Raw genomic sequence first — 13,817 nt, forward strand, 5'->3', positions numbered from 1 at the left:
ACCAAAACCCCCACCTGGTAGGAAAACGTTTCAAAATGGAACCCCCTCTCCTATGTAGTCGAGACCCTCCTCCTGATTGCAGTAATATATATTGTCAAACTCACATTCCAACTCCGTAAATGGAAGGCAAAAAGCCTCCCACCCCCAGATATACACGGTCCGAGCCCCCTTTGCGGAATTCAATAAGAAGGTATCCTGGGAATGTACAATTTATAATCGAATGTAACAAACACCACTGAAATGAGCCATTTGTGCTTCTTATTAGTTATAAGGATAAGTAGAATGAATGAGGTGCTGCTGCTTTTAATTTTTTGTTGTAAATAAGTTATTTTAATGTCTGAGCAAGCAGCATGAGAGTAGTTTAGCTTAGAAAGGTTAGTTAGAAATGGACTTTCTTTATATGAATTTATATGAACTGTCTGTATATGAATTTAATTTAAAATGAGATAATAATTAGCAATGTATTTAATTTGATGAACTGTATTTAATAGTAAGGAATTAGGTAAAACTGTGCAATGAATTTAGGACAGAGTAGAGTAGGACCTAAACTGACTGACAGGTGGCCGGGACAATAAGGTAAACATGGGCTCAAGTCTGTCATCAACCACGCTTCGCGTTAAGGATCAAGAGGATGGATATTTGGCAATCTAGAATGGCCGCCGCAAAGGATGATCAAGTCAGGACACAGACAGTACACAGCCTCTGTGTATTGAGCAAAGGAAAACCAGATTGAAGTGAAACTTGCACCTGTTAAAGGTCAATCACCCAGGACAATAGACTCAAATTAAGGAATAGCTAACAGTAGCAGACTCCACGGTGCCACCTCCCCTTATTTGGAAAGGCCTACACACTTGGAACAATAATAACTAGGACCCGCCAGCCATCAAGGTACCCGCCCCTAATTGGCCAGTATCGATCAGAGTGATCGAGAGCCGATCGATCCATTGGATCCTGAGTTAACCATGCCCAAAAGGGCGCGAAAGAGGAGAAGGATAAGAGGCCCTGCGCACTAGGGATCTATGTCTTTTGGGACCAGCCTGTGCACACTCCAATTGCAGCATAACGACCAACCAAGTTCAAGACTGCGATCGCTACCTGAGAGAGATGAGCCGCAGCCGAGACGAACCTGATGACTTCCAGCCGACACACGTGGGGACTCAGATAAAGGCCTTATCTACCTGCACAGAGCCAGTCATCCAGAAGTTAAGTAAAGGTCATCTTAGCTGATAGGTGTAGTTTAATACATTGCCGCGTGTATCATTGCACAGAGAGATAAGTCTTGTGTTTAATAATAAACTGTCTTTTGAACGAACAGACTGGTTGCGTGGTCATTTGGTCAATACAAGAAACATACTCACTGCTTGTGAAATGAGTGGTTTGTTAATAGAAGTAGCAACACCCCATAACCCCAAGTACCCTTTTTTTGGACTCGAAGGGCAATCTAGCATAGCCAATCCACCTAACCTGCACATCTTTGGACCGTGGGGGCAGCACGGTGGCATAGTGGTTAGCATTGCTGCCTCACGGCGCCGAGGTCCCAGGTTTGATCCTGGCTCTGGGTCACTGTCCGTGTGGAGTTTGCACATTCTCCCCGTGTTTGCGTGGGTTCTGCCCCCACAACCCAAAGATGTGCAGGGCAGGTGGATTGGCCATGCTAAATTGTCCCTTAATTGGAAAAAATGAATTGGGTATTCTAAATTTTTTTTTTAAAATAAATAAATCTGTGGAAGGAAACCGGAGCACCCGGAGGAAACCCACGCAGACATGGGGAGAACACGCAGACTCCGCACAGACAGTGACCCAAGCCAGGAATTGAACCAGGGATCCTGGAGCTGTGAAGCAACTATGCTAACCACTGTGCTACCATGCTGCCCTCTTATCTTATTAAGTAGCCTTTTGAGTGGTACCTAAATGAATACTTTTTGGAAATCCAAGTATATTGCATATATTGGTTCCCCTTCATCTATCCTGCTAATTACCACCTCAAAGAATTCTAATATCTTCACAGTTCACACCAAAATAACAGGAAAATATTGTTGGTGCTGAAAATTTGAAATTAAAACAGAAAATGCTGGGAAACTGAGCAGGTCTGGTATTATCTGGAGAAACAGAGTTATGGTCAAATATAACTCTTCTTCTGTTCTGAACATAAGTCATATTTGACTTGAAACATCAACTCTGTTTTTCTCTCCCCACAGATGCTGCCAGTCCCATTCAGTATTTTCAACACTTTCCGTTTTACTCTACAATCCCCAGTCTGACTTCACTCTAATTATATAGGTCCAGAAAGTTTCCTCCCTGCTACCACTCGTTCCTCCTCCTCTCCTTTCCCCTCCTCCTTCGGTGGTTCAATGGCACAGTGGTTAGCACTGCTGCCTCACAGCACCAGGGACCCAGGTTCAATTCTAACCTTGGGTCACTGTCTGTGCGGAGTCTGCACGTTCTCCCAGTGTCTGCATGGGTTTCCTTCCGGTGCTCCGGTTTCTTCCCACAGTCCAAAGATGTGCAGATTAGGTGGATTGGCCATGCTAACTTAATAAGTGTCCAAAGGTTAAATGGGGTTATAGGGTCACAGAGATAGGCTGGGAAGTGGGCCTAGGTAGGGTGCTCTTTTAGAGGGTCGGTGCAGACATGATAGGCCCAATGGCCTCTTTCTGCACTGTCGGAACTGTGGGAATGCTATGATTCTTCTATGATTCATCCTTCCTCCTTGCTTCCAGAACTTGCCATGTCTGCCTTTCCCTTTTGTTTTCCATTTCCTGATCATGTGGCCAACCAGGAGGCAATGAAAGAACTGTTCCCATATAAGAACATAACATAAGAACATAGGAACTAGGAGCAGGAGTAGGCCATTTGGCTGTTCGAGCCTGCTCTGCCTTTCAATGAGATCATGGCTGATCTTTTGTGGACTCAGCTCCACTTTCCCGCCCGAACACCATAACCCTTTATTCCATATCTCAGTCAGGAAGTCATCACTTCTCTTTGGCTGTATTCCTAACATGACAGAAAGGCCTCCAGGTACCCAGCACAGAGCTCTATCTAAGGCAAAGTCACTGAAAACAACCTCACTTTCAACATTCTGAGAATGGTTCAAGGGTTGAGGGATCTGAGTTCCACATACAGATTGGTGAAGTTAGATTATTCTCCTTAGCAAAGAGAAATTTGAGAGGAGATTTGATAGAATTGTTCAAACCCATCTGGGCCTTGACAGATAGATAAGAATAAACTGCCCCCGTTGGCAGACTGGTTGAGAAATAGAGGACACCGAATTAAGGCAATTGGCAAAAATTTCCTTTTTACACAGAAAGTGGTTAAGATCTGGAATGCACCACCTGGGCAGAATTTAATGACCACTGTGGTGGTCCCATTCAGTGGCTGGAAAACCAGGGCCAACCCCTGCCCAGCCATTTCCAAAATTCCCGAGCAATTGCATGCCCATCAGGTAGTTAGCTGTGGATGACGGAGCTTCTGTCCCTTTAAAGGTGAAAAATGTCACCTAGAACTGCCAGCAAATCAGCAATGGCCATTGCTGGGACTGCAACTGGACAGGAGCAGCATTATAGAGAGGACCTGGAATGGATGCAAGTGTGTGGGGCTTGCTGGAACTAGTCACTCTGGTGTTGGCAAGAGGAGTGATTACTGGGAGTGGGGAGGGGGGGGGGGGGGGGGGGATATACTTATTGGCTCCAGCCTCCGTCCTCAAACTTCCCACCCTTAAGTGAATTGCAAGGAGTTGGAAAGGAACATCCACTCTGCCTTCTTTCCCACTTCTACAGTTATCCCAAAACAACCTCAATAACCCAAGACCATTCCTAAGATCCTGAGAGTGTCATGAAAGCAGATTAAATTATGGTTTCCAAACGGAAATAGATAATTATTAATTTAATTACAGGGCTACAGAGAAAAGACAGCAATAGGACGAGGTGAGTATGGATGGATTGGGCCAAATGGTCTCCTTTGGGCTGTAACCATTCCATAATTCAGTTGTTCAGACCCCCACAGAGAGACCAATTGGACCATATAAGGTGCTAATTAAGGTCCACATCTCACCTTAGCGGGTATTTTTCTCATGTTGGAGGGTCCACTCATGGTGGGGAAAATATCAGGATGTCCTCCCGGCATTTTACAGAGCAGAGGAACTCCTTTATGGGGCTCCATGGCACGTGGATGGGCTCTCCGGCAGCAGTGGTCACGTTTGCAGCAATGGCAATACCGCAGAGCTGTTAGGGAGGGAGTTCCAGATTCTTCACCCAGTGGTAGTGACCCAGTGATATAATTACAAGTCAGGATGTGTGTGACTTGCTGCCAGAAATATGACACCCTGGGTACCACTGCCAGCTGAAGCAATGTTGCCTCTAGCTTTTGCACCTGGCAGCAGCAGGACTGTTGCTGGCAACATTTAATTAGCATTAGTTCAGGAGCCATCATGCAACTGCTTGTCTGATCAATGCTCAGCAACGCATTAATTTGTGGGTTGGGCTATCAGCAATGCAATTTTCAACCCTGACGTTGCATCCATTGGTTCAGCTGGGAACTCTGCTTCAGGTGTGCCTTGAGCTGTTTCACATTCAATGGTGAATTGGAGTGCTGCAATTCTATTTACCGACACATTGCAGATACAGATAAAGATCACACAGTAAAGTCTCCAATGACTGCAGTAATCGTTTATGCTCAGAAAACATCCATTTTGAATTCAGCATCCCTTGAGGTCTGACTCTGTTCTCCATTTCCACACCCTCACTTTCCCACAAATATATTTGGTTGTACCTTTCTAAACATTAAGGTTAAATCATGTTTGTTTCACTTACATGCTGCTCATTGCATTGCAAAAGACAGCACAATATTATTTCTGGAGATACATAAAATGATAACCTGAATGTGTAGCCGGATTTTCCATCTGCAGTTTCTCCACATTATATGAAATACTCTGAAGAGAACAGTTGTAAACCTGACATAATCACTTGCAGATGGTCCACGTTCAATTCCTCTGGAATTTATCCTCTGAAAGCTGTTTCTTTCTTTCAATACATTTAATGCCATTAAACATACGCAACTTGCTGTTGGTATTCCATGTAATCTCTTTTAGATGTGGGATTTGGGGATTATTTACTGTTTTCAAACAGTACCATCTTTCTAGCAATTGCCTGCTCAGTTAATACTCCCTTTCTGTATGTCTTCATTTAATCTAGTATTTCTACATTTTTCTGGCAGGTTTTGTAGACAGAATTATTGAATGAATGTAAAGTGAATTATTTGCAGCTTATTGTGGTCTTCAACAATTGTGTCTACATTCTGTTACACATTTCCAATCTTATTGATGGAAATATTTATTATGTCAATTATGTTAAATCACTTGGTGGTTGTCAGTACAAAAGAAAAACGCGCAGATTGTATTTTCTCAAAGCCTGTCAAAAATCCACCTGATTGGTCTGTCTCTCCTGGAGAATATTATTATTGAACTTTGCGACTTTAACAGTGTTCCAACGATGCTATGTTCTGAGGCACGATCAATTTGGTTGGAGACGAAGTTGAATTCAAACTGAGGCTTTATTAGTATCTGAAGTGTGGCCTCCTACATAAGCTGACCAAATAGCTGCGAGCTGAAGGCCACACATATTTATAACCCGGCTCCTGGGCGGAGCTAGCATGCAGGGGCCCAGGTGAACCTGTAGTGCAGATTCTACCGTACAACCCTTAATATAGGAACACAGTGGTTTACCACATTCACCCCCTGTTAAAATTGAGTCCGGCGGGGGTGGTGGATAACTATATACAATTCGCAATCTTTAATATTTACAGAACAGTGAAAAGAAAATGTCTCTGGTCACCCGGTGGGCCGGTCAGAGGTTCAGCCGGTCCTGCGCCTTGATCATCCTCTGGGACCGATGGAGTGGAGCCGGCAATGTTGGTGCTGTCGTGGTCGAAGTTGACTCCGGGAGCGTGCCAAAATCCTCTTCATCAACGGGGGTGGGCAGGGGGAGGACGGACGGTCCTAGGGGGGGTGATGGGGGAGGCGGGGGAGGGGAGGGTGGCGCCGGGGCAACGGGGATGGTGTGGGGGCAGAACCTGCTGGTGCCAGGTCCCTGAGGGAGACGGTATACTGGTAGCCGTCGGGGAACGCCACGTAGGCATACTGTGGGTTTGCGTAGAACAGTTGCATCCTTTCCACCAACGGGTCCGCCTTGTGGAGCCGCACATGTTTACGGAGAAGCACGGTTCCCGGAGCTTTGAGCCAAGTTGGGAGCGATACCCCAGATGTGGACTTCCTGGGGAAGGCAAAAAGACGTTCATGCGGTGTACTGTTAATAGCAGTGCAAAGTAATGAGCGAATGGAATATAGTGCATCAAGGAGGACCTCTTGCCAGTGGGAGGCCTGGAGATTTCTGGACCATAGGGCCAGCTGGACGGCCCTCCACACCGTCTCATTCTCTCTTTCTACCTGTCCATTACCCCGGGGGTTGTAGCTCGTCGTTCTGCTGGAGGCGATACCCCTGCTGAGCAGGAACTGGCGTAGCTCATCACTCATGAATGAGGATCCCCTGTCACTGTGGATGTAGGCGGGGAAGCTGAACAGAGTGAAGATAGAATTAAGGGCTTTAATGACGGTGGCAGACTTCATGTCGGGGCATGGGATGGCGAAGGGAAAACGGGAGTATTCATTGATCACACTGAGGAAATATGTGTGTCGGTTGGAGGAGGGGAGGGGGCCTTTGAAATCCACACTGAGGCGTTCAAAGGGGTGGGAGGCCTTCAGCAGGTGCGCATGGTCCGGCCGGGAGAAGTGCGGTTTGCACTCCGCACAGACCTGGCAGTCCTTGGTGATCATCCTTACTTCCTCAATGGAGTAGGGCAAATTTTGTGCCTTAATGAAGTGGTACAACCGAGTGACCCCTGGGTGACAAAGGCTGTTGTGCAGGGTCCGGAGTCGGTCTACCTGTGCGCTGGCACATGTACCTCGGGATAGGGCGTCTGGGGGCTCGTTGAGTTTGCCAGGGCGATACTTAATCTCATAGGTAAAGGTGGAGAGCTCGATTCTCCACCGCAAGATTTTGTCATTTTTGATCTTGCCCCGCTGTGTGTTGTTGAACATGAAGGCTACCGACCGTTGGTCAGTGAGGAGAGTAAATCTCCTGCCGGCCAGGTAATGCCTCCAATGTCGCACAGCCTCAACGATAGCCTGGGCCTCCTTTTCAACGGATGAGTGCCGAATTTCGGAGGCATGGAGGGTGCGGGAAAAGAATACCACGGGCCTGCCTGCCTGGTTGAGGGTGGCGGCTAGGGCGACGTCCGATGCATCGCTTTCTATTTGGAAAGGAAGTGTTTTGTCTACAGCGTGCAATCCAGCTTTGGCAATATCAGCTCTGATCCGGGCGAAGGCCTGTTGGGCCTCTGCCGTCAGGGGGAAATGAGTGGACTGTATGAGTGGGCGGGCCTTGTCCGCATAGTTTGGGACCCACTGAGCGTAATACAAGAAGAACCCCAGGCAGCGTTTGAGGGCCTTGGGGCAGTGGGGGTGGGGAAGCTCCATGAGGGGGCGCATGTGGTCGGGATTGGGCCCCAGAACTCCGTTCTGGACCACGTAGCCAAGGATGGCTAAGCGGTTTGTACGGAACACACACTTCTCCTTGTTATATGTAAGGTTGAGGAGAGTGGCGGTGCGGAGAAATTGAGCGAGGTTGGCGCCGTGGTCCTGCTGATCATGGCCACAGATGGTCACATTGTCTAGGTACGGAAACGTGGCCTGCAACCGTACCGGTCGACCATTCGGTCCATCTCCCTTTGGAAGACCGAAACCCCATTGGTGACGCCGAAGGGGACCCTAAGGAAGTGATATAGCCGGCCGTCTGCCTTGAAGGCGGTGTATGGCCGGTCCATTTACGGATGGGGAGCTGGTGGTAAGCGGATTTCAGGTCCACCGTTGAGAAAACCCGGTACTGTGCAATCTGGTTAACCATGTCAGATATGTGTGGGTGGGGGTACGAGTCGAGCTGCGTGTACCTGTTGATGGTCTGGCTGTAGTCCACGACCATTTGATTTTTCTCCCCAGACTTAACCACTACCACTTGAGCTCTCCAGGGGCTGTTGCTGGCCTCGGTGACTCCCCCCTGAAGCAACTGCTGGGCCTCGGACCTGATGAAGGCCTTATCCTGGGTGCTGTACCGTCTGCTCCTGGTGGCGACGGGTTTGCAATCTGGAGTTAGATTGGCAAAGAGGGAAGGAGGATCGACCTTTAGGGTCGCGAGGCCGCATACAGTGAGGGGTGGTAAGGGTCCTCCGAATTTAAGGGTCAGGCTCTGGAGGTTGCACTGAAAATCCAGGCCAAGTATAAGTACAGCGCAGAGGTTAGGGAGGACGTAGAGGTGAAAACCGTGGAACTCTACGCCTTGGACTGTGAGTGTGACCGTGCAGTACCCCCGGATCGCTACGTGATGGGATCCAGAGGCCAGGGAGATACTTTGATTGGTAGGGTGTACCTTAAGGGAGCAGCGCCTTACCGTATTTGGATGTACAAAGCTCTCGGTGCTCGCGGAGTCCAGTAGGCAGGAGGTCACATGACCGTTGACTTTCACGCTGGTGGATGCGTTGGTCAGAGTGTGTGGTCTGGACTGGTCGATTACCATGGATTCAAGTCGTGGTTGATCGTCGGGTAGTGAGGCGGCCGCAGCGTCGGGATCCTGAAACCCCGTTGGTCTCCATGTGCTGCGGGGTGGACAAGATGGCGGCGCCCGGAGATCCTGAGGATCACAAAATGGCAGCTCCCATGGAACACACATTGCGGGGATGGAGCAATGTGGCGGCACCCATGAAACGCACGTGTTGTGCGGGGGAGAAGATGGCGGCACCCATTGCTCGCACATTGCCTGCGGGGGAGGGGAAGATAGCGGTGCCCATTGTCCCTGACCGGGGGGAGGGTGGGGGCGACCGCTACTGCTGAGCGGGCCTGGCACACCACTGCGTAGTGGCCCTTCTTCCCGATGGCCTTACAAAGGGCAGCGCGGGCCGGGCAGCGTTGGCGGGGGTATCTTTGTTGGTCACAAAAATAGCATCGGGGGCCCCCTGAGATCACTGGCTGGCACGTAGCGCAGGAGTATTGAGTGGTAGCGCCCCCGCTGGGGCGGCTGCCTGTGGGGCCCATGAAGCGTAGGAGGAGTGGGCCGCGCGTTTGGGGGCGTAGGACTGCCCATTGCGCAGGGCGACCGTCATGGAAAGCGCTAGTGTTTTAGTCTCTGCGAGGTTGCGAGGCCCTTCTAGGCGCTGCTGCCTGATAACATCGGACCCAATCCCAGTTACAAAAGCGTCCCTCATAAGGAGATCTGAGTGCTCCTTATCTGTAACGTCCTGGCAGTCACAGTCCCGAACTAGTGGGATCAGGGCCCTCCAGAAGTCCTCAATTGACTCACCCGGTAGTTGAGTACGCGTTGCGACCGCGGGTCTGGCGAAGAGCGTGTTCGTCTTCTGCTCATAACTCTCTTTGAGTCGAGTCATAGCATCAGGGTAATTGGGCACATCTTGGATCAGCGGGAAGATTTTAGAGCTGAGTCTGGAGTACAAGATTTGAATCTTCTGAGCCTCTGGAACAGGGGTCGGCGCCGCGTTGATATACGCTTCAAAACAAGCTAGCCAGTGCTGAAAGTCCTTTCTGGTGTCGCTTGCGTGTGGATCCAGCTGCAGTTGATCTGGTTTAATCTGGAGGTCCATCTTCTGAATCAGATACTAATAAATTGAGGCACGATCAATTGGGCTGGAGACGAAGTTGAATTCAAACTGAGGCTTTATTAGTATCTGAAGTCTGGCCTCCTACAGCAGCTGACAAAATAGCTGCGAGCTGAAGGCCACGCATATTTATAACCCAGCTACTGGGCGGAGCTAGCATGCAGGGGCCCAGGTGAACCTGTAGTGCAGGTTCTACCGTACAACCCTTAATATAGGAACACAGTGGTTTACCACATGTTCCTCATTAAAAGCCCTGTAACTATAGCAAAATTAAATTTTACATGATATGTGGAAGAGATCAGAATCATGGGGTGATTAAATTAGATAGCCCCCAAAAACAGGCACAAGACTCACGATGCATGATTGCTCTCTGCCCATTCAATATAATAAAAATAGCATGCTGCCTTCTTATTACCATGGTATCTGTGTGCAGCCAGTTGTAACTTTGTTCTTCATTAGGGGCGCACATCACCGCAGGCAGCCCAATACTGTTATCTTCTAGAACTATTTAAAGCTCGCCTACACTACTTAAAGGGAAGATGCATTCTGGCTGCTGGATTTGGCCGTTCAGCATTGTGCAGTGTAACAAACAATGAGGACTGCCCATTGGAGGGAACAGCCACCAAAGTTTTCAAACAGGAGACCTTGGTGGGGGAGGTGGGAAGGAGGAGAGATGTTCTGTATCCACAGGGGTCAGGAGACTCCCATGACACATGATGAGAAGGCAAGAGACCAGGTAGCCACAGAGATACATGCCAGGAGACAGGCCCAATACACAATGCATAAAAAATGCTAGCATGGCAGTGCAAGCCTGGCACCCTGGTAGTACCCCTGCCATCACCATCTGGGAAACTTGTCAGTGCCAGGGTGCCACCCTGCCCAGAGGGCAAGCACCTGGGGGCCTCCAATCCCCTGGGAGATCCCCATGAATGCCATTCTGTCTGGTTCCTGTTTGTGAATACCAGCACTGAACGGTGCTCACTGAAGTCTCCAAGGTGAGGGGGTTAGATCCCATGCCTTGGTTTGAGTTCAGGAACACACATTAGAGCGAGACCGATCCCAAGGCCCTTCTCCTGGTTACCCCGCTACTCCCTCTGGCCCTGGCAGTATTTCCCCCAGCCAGCGGTACAACTGGCTGGCAGCCCACCATTGCGCCTTTGGAAACTTTACTCACCTCCTCTCCCTCCCTCATCAGCCAAGGTGCCTCGTCCCCATTTTTAAACACCAGAAGTGAACCTCGCCATGGCCACTCCCACTTAGCGGAGGCGGAGCATCGTGGGAGGCCGGAGACTACCGGGTCGGGACAGTTAATGAGACGCTAGTAGCTTTTACTGTAAAATTTACATGCCAACGCCAGCGCACAGCATGGAACGCATTCACGTTGCTATTGTGGGGCCGGAACATGGCATTCTGCTGGGCACCTGGCTCTGACCTTGATTGTGAGGTTGTGATGCAATTCCAGCATCAACCGACAGAGAATCCAGCCCTATATTTATATCATCCTGGCTACTTCATAACATATATTTAAAAAATATAATGGACGCTTCCTGAAACCATAACTGGCTACGACTCACACAAAGGGAACGTCCCGCCTTCCAAAAACCACAGCAACCTCAGTTCCTCTAAAGGTCTGCCAGTGCATCTGTCACTGCAGAAATCTAATGCAAAGGGAATACACAAAGATACTTCACATTTCCAAGGCAGGGTCTGGCCAATGGAGATGATCTATCTCTGAGAACAAAGGATTTGAAACTTCTGGTCAACTTATTAATGAATAAAATATTAACCATCTCAAAATTCCAGACCAGGAATGTACATCCTTTGTTTAAACCAAGCAGAAGAAATGAGAGTTACGTCACTTGAATCCCCCCCCACAAACTGGTGGGGATTTGTAATATTGCCCTGTGAGGCTAAAGGTGGCAGTCTGCAACTTTCCATCAACATACCAGCTCAGTCCTTGGCTGGAATGTCTGAGCTTCTGTACCAGTCCCTACTCAATAAGAACATAGGAACTAGGAGCAGGAGTAGGCCACCTGGCCCCTCGAACCTGCTCCTCCATTCAATAAGATCATGGCTGATCTTTTTGTAGACTCAGTTCCACTTACCCACCGCTCACAATAACCCTTAATGCCTTTACTGTTCAAAAATCTATCTATCTTTGCATTAAACACATTTAACGAGGTAACTTCAACTGCTTCACTGGGCAGGGAATTCCACAGGTTCACGAACCTTTGGGTGAAGAAGTTCCTCCTCATCTCAGTCCTAAATCTGCTCCCCCTTATTTTGAGACTATGCCCCCTAGTTCTAGTTTCACCCGCCAGTGGAAACAACCCCCCTGCTTTTATCCTATCTACGCCCTTCCTAATTTTATAGTAAGAAATCTTACAACACCAGGTTAAAGTCCAACAGGTTTGTTTCAAACACTAGCTTTCGGAGCACTGCTCCTTCCTCAGGTGAATGAAGAGGTATGTTCCAGAAACATATATATAGACAAAGTCAGAGATGCAAAACAATGCTTTGAATGCGAGCATTTGCAGGTAATTAAGTCTTTACAGATCCAGAGATAGGGGTAACCCCAGGTTAAAGAGGTGCAAATTGTCTCAAGCCAGGACAGTTGGTAGGATTTTGCAAGCCCAGGCGTGATGGTGGGGGATGAATGTAATGCGACATGAATCCAAGATCCCGGTTGAGGCCGTACTCATGTGTGCGTTCATCCCCCACCATCTGATTTTACTCTAACTGAAATTAACTGTGGGGTTATTAATAGGGATTGGATTATTCCAAAACTGAGGGGTTGGGGAAAATAGGCCACCAATTATAAAAGAGGAAATCAAAACTCAAAAACATCTTTCTGTTTCCAGACAATGGTGATGGGATAACTCAGGGCTGTTTTAACTTAAACACCCTCCTGTCCTTGACAAGTGACTACACTTCAAAAGTATTTCATTGGCTGTAAAGCATTTTTGGGCATCTGCTGGTCATGAAAAGCACAGGAGATTTTTCATTTCTTTCGGCTGTACGAGGTTAAAAGCAGGACTTTTCCCGAGCACCTCTGAACTAAATCATAGAATGGTGACAGCACAGAAAGAGGCCATTCAGCCTGCCATGTCTGTGATGGCCCTCTACACGAGCAATTCAGTGAGCTTCATTCCCCCGAGTTTCCCCGCAGACCTACACATGTTTCCTTTTCAGACAATGCTCCAATTCCCTTTTTTGGAAAATAGATATAGGATGGGATTCTCTGTCAGCGGGGTCCTCCGCTTCGCCAGCAGTGCACTCACTCCCGCAGATTTCCTGACAGCGGGGGGTGGCCACAATGGGAAATCCCCTTGTCTGGCTGCCGGGACGGAGGATCCCGCTGCCGACGGGAGCGCGCCGCACCAGAAAATGGGTCTGCCAGGACGGACAATCCCGCCCATAGTTTTAGGTAATTTAAAATGACTGCTTTCATTATTCTGTTGCCAAGGTATCTCTGCAGGGTGACTTAACCAGCAATGCACTATGTGGAACTGCTAGTATCTAACTACAGCATGGTAGCATTGTGGTTAGCAGAGTTGTTTCGCAGCTCCAGGGCCCCAAGTTCGATTTCCGTCTTGGGTCACTGTCTGTGTGGAGTCTGCATGTTCTCTCCGTGTCTGCGTGGATTTCATCCGGGTGCTCCGGTTTCCTCCCACAGTCCAAAGAGGTGCGGGTTGGGTGGATTGGCCATTCTAAATTGCCCTTAGTGTCCAAAAAGGTTAGGTTGGGTTACGGGAATAAAGGGGATAGGGTGGAAGTGAGGGCTTAAGTGCGTTGGTGCAGACTCCATGGGCCAAATGGCCTCCTTCTGCAGTGTATGTTCTATGTTCTATGTACAGCACAGGCCGATCAGTTAATGTCGGTTCAGTCACCTTTAGGAGACAGCTGCACAAATGGAGTATTGGTGGTCAGTCAGCTTGTTGGAAGCTGAGGGTGAATTAAGACATAGTGCCTGCTGACTTGCACAGCTTCGACATCCCAACTCAAATAAAGAAATGCATGATTTTAGTTTTAATCAATGAAAATGAATTTAAAAGCAAGCTGGACCTTCATTTATCTATTAAATAAAAAAATAGCACTAAGAA

This window comes from Scyliorhinus torazame, chromosome 9 (genome assembly GCF_047496885.1).
Source record: "Scyliorhinus torazame isolate Kashiwa2021f chromosome 9, sScyTor2.1, whole genome shotgun sequence".
Classification (NCBI taxonomy): Eukaryota; Metazoa; Chordata; class Chondrichthyes; order Carcharhiniformes; family Scyliorhinidae; genus Scyliorhinus; species Scyliorhinus torazame.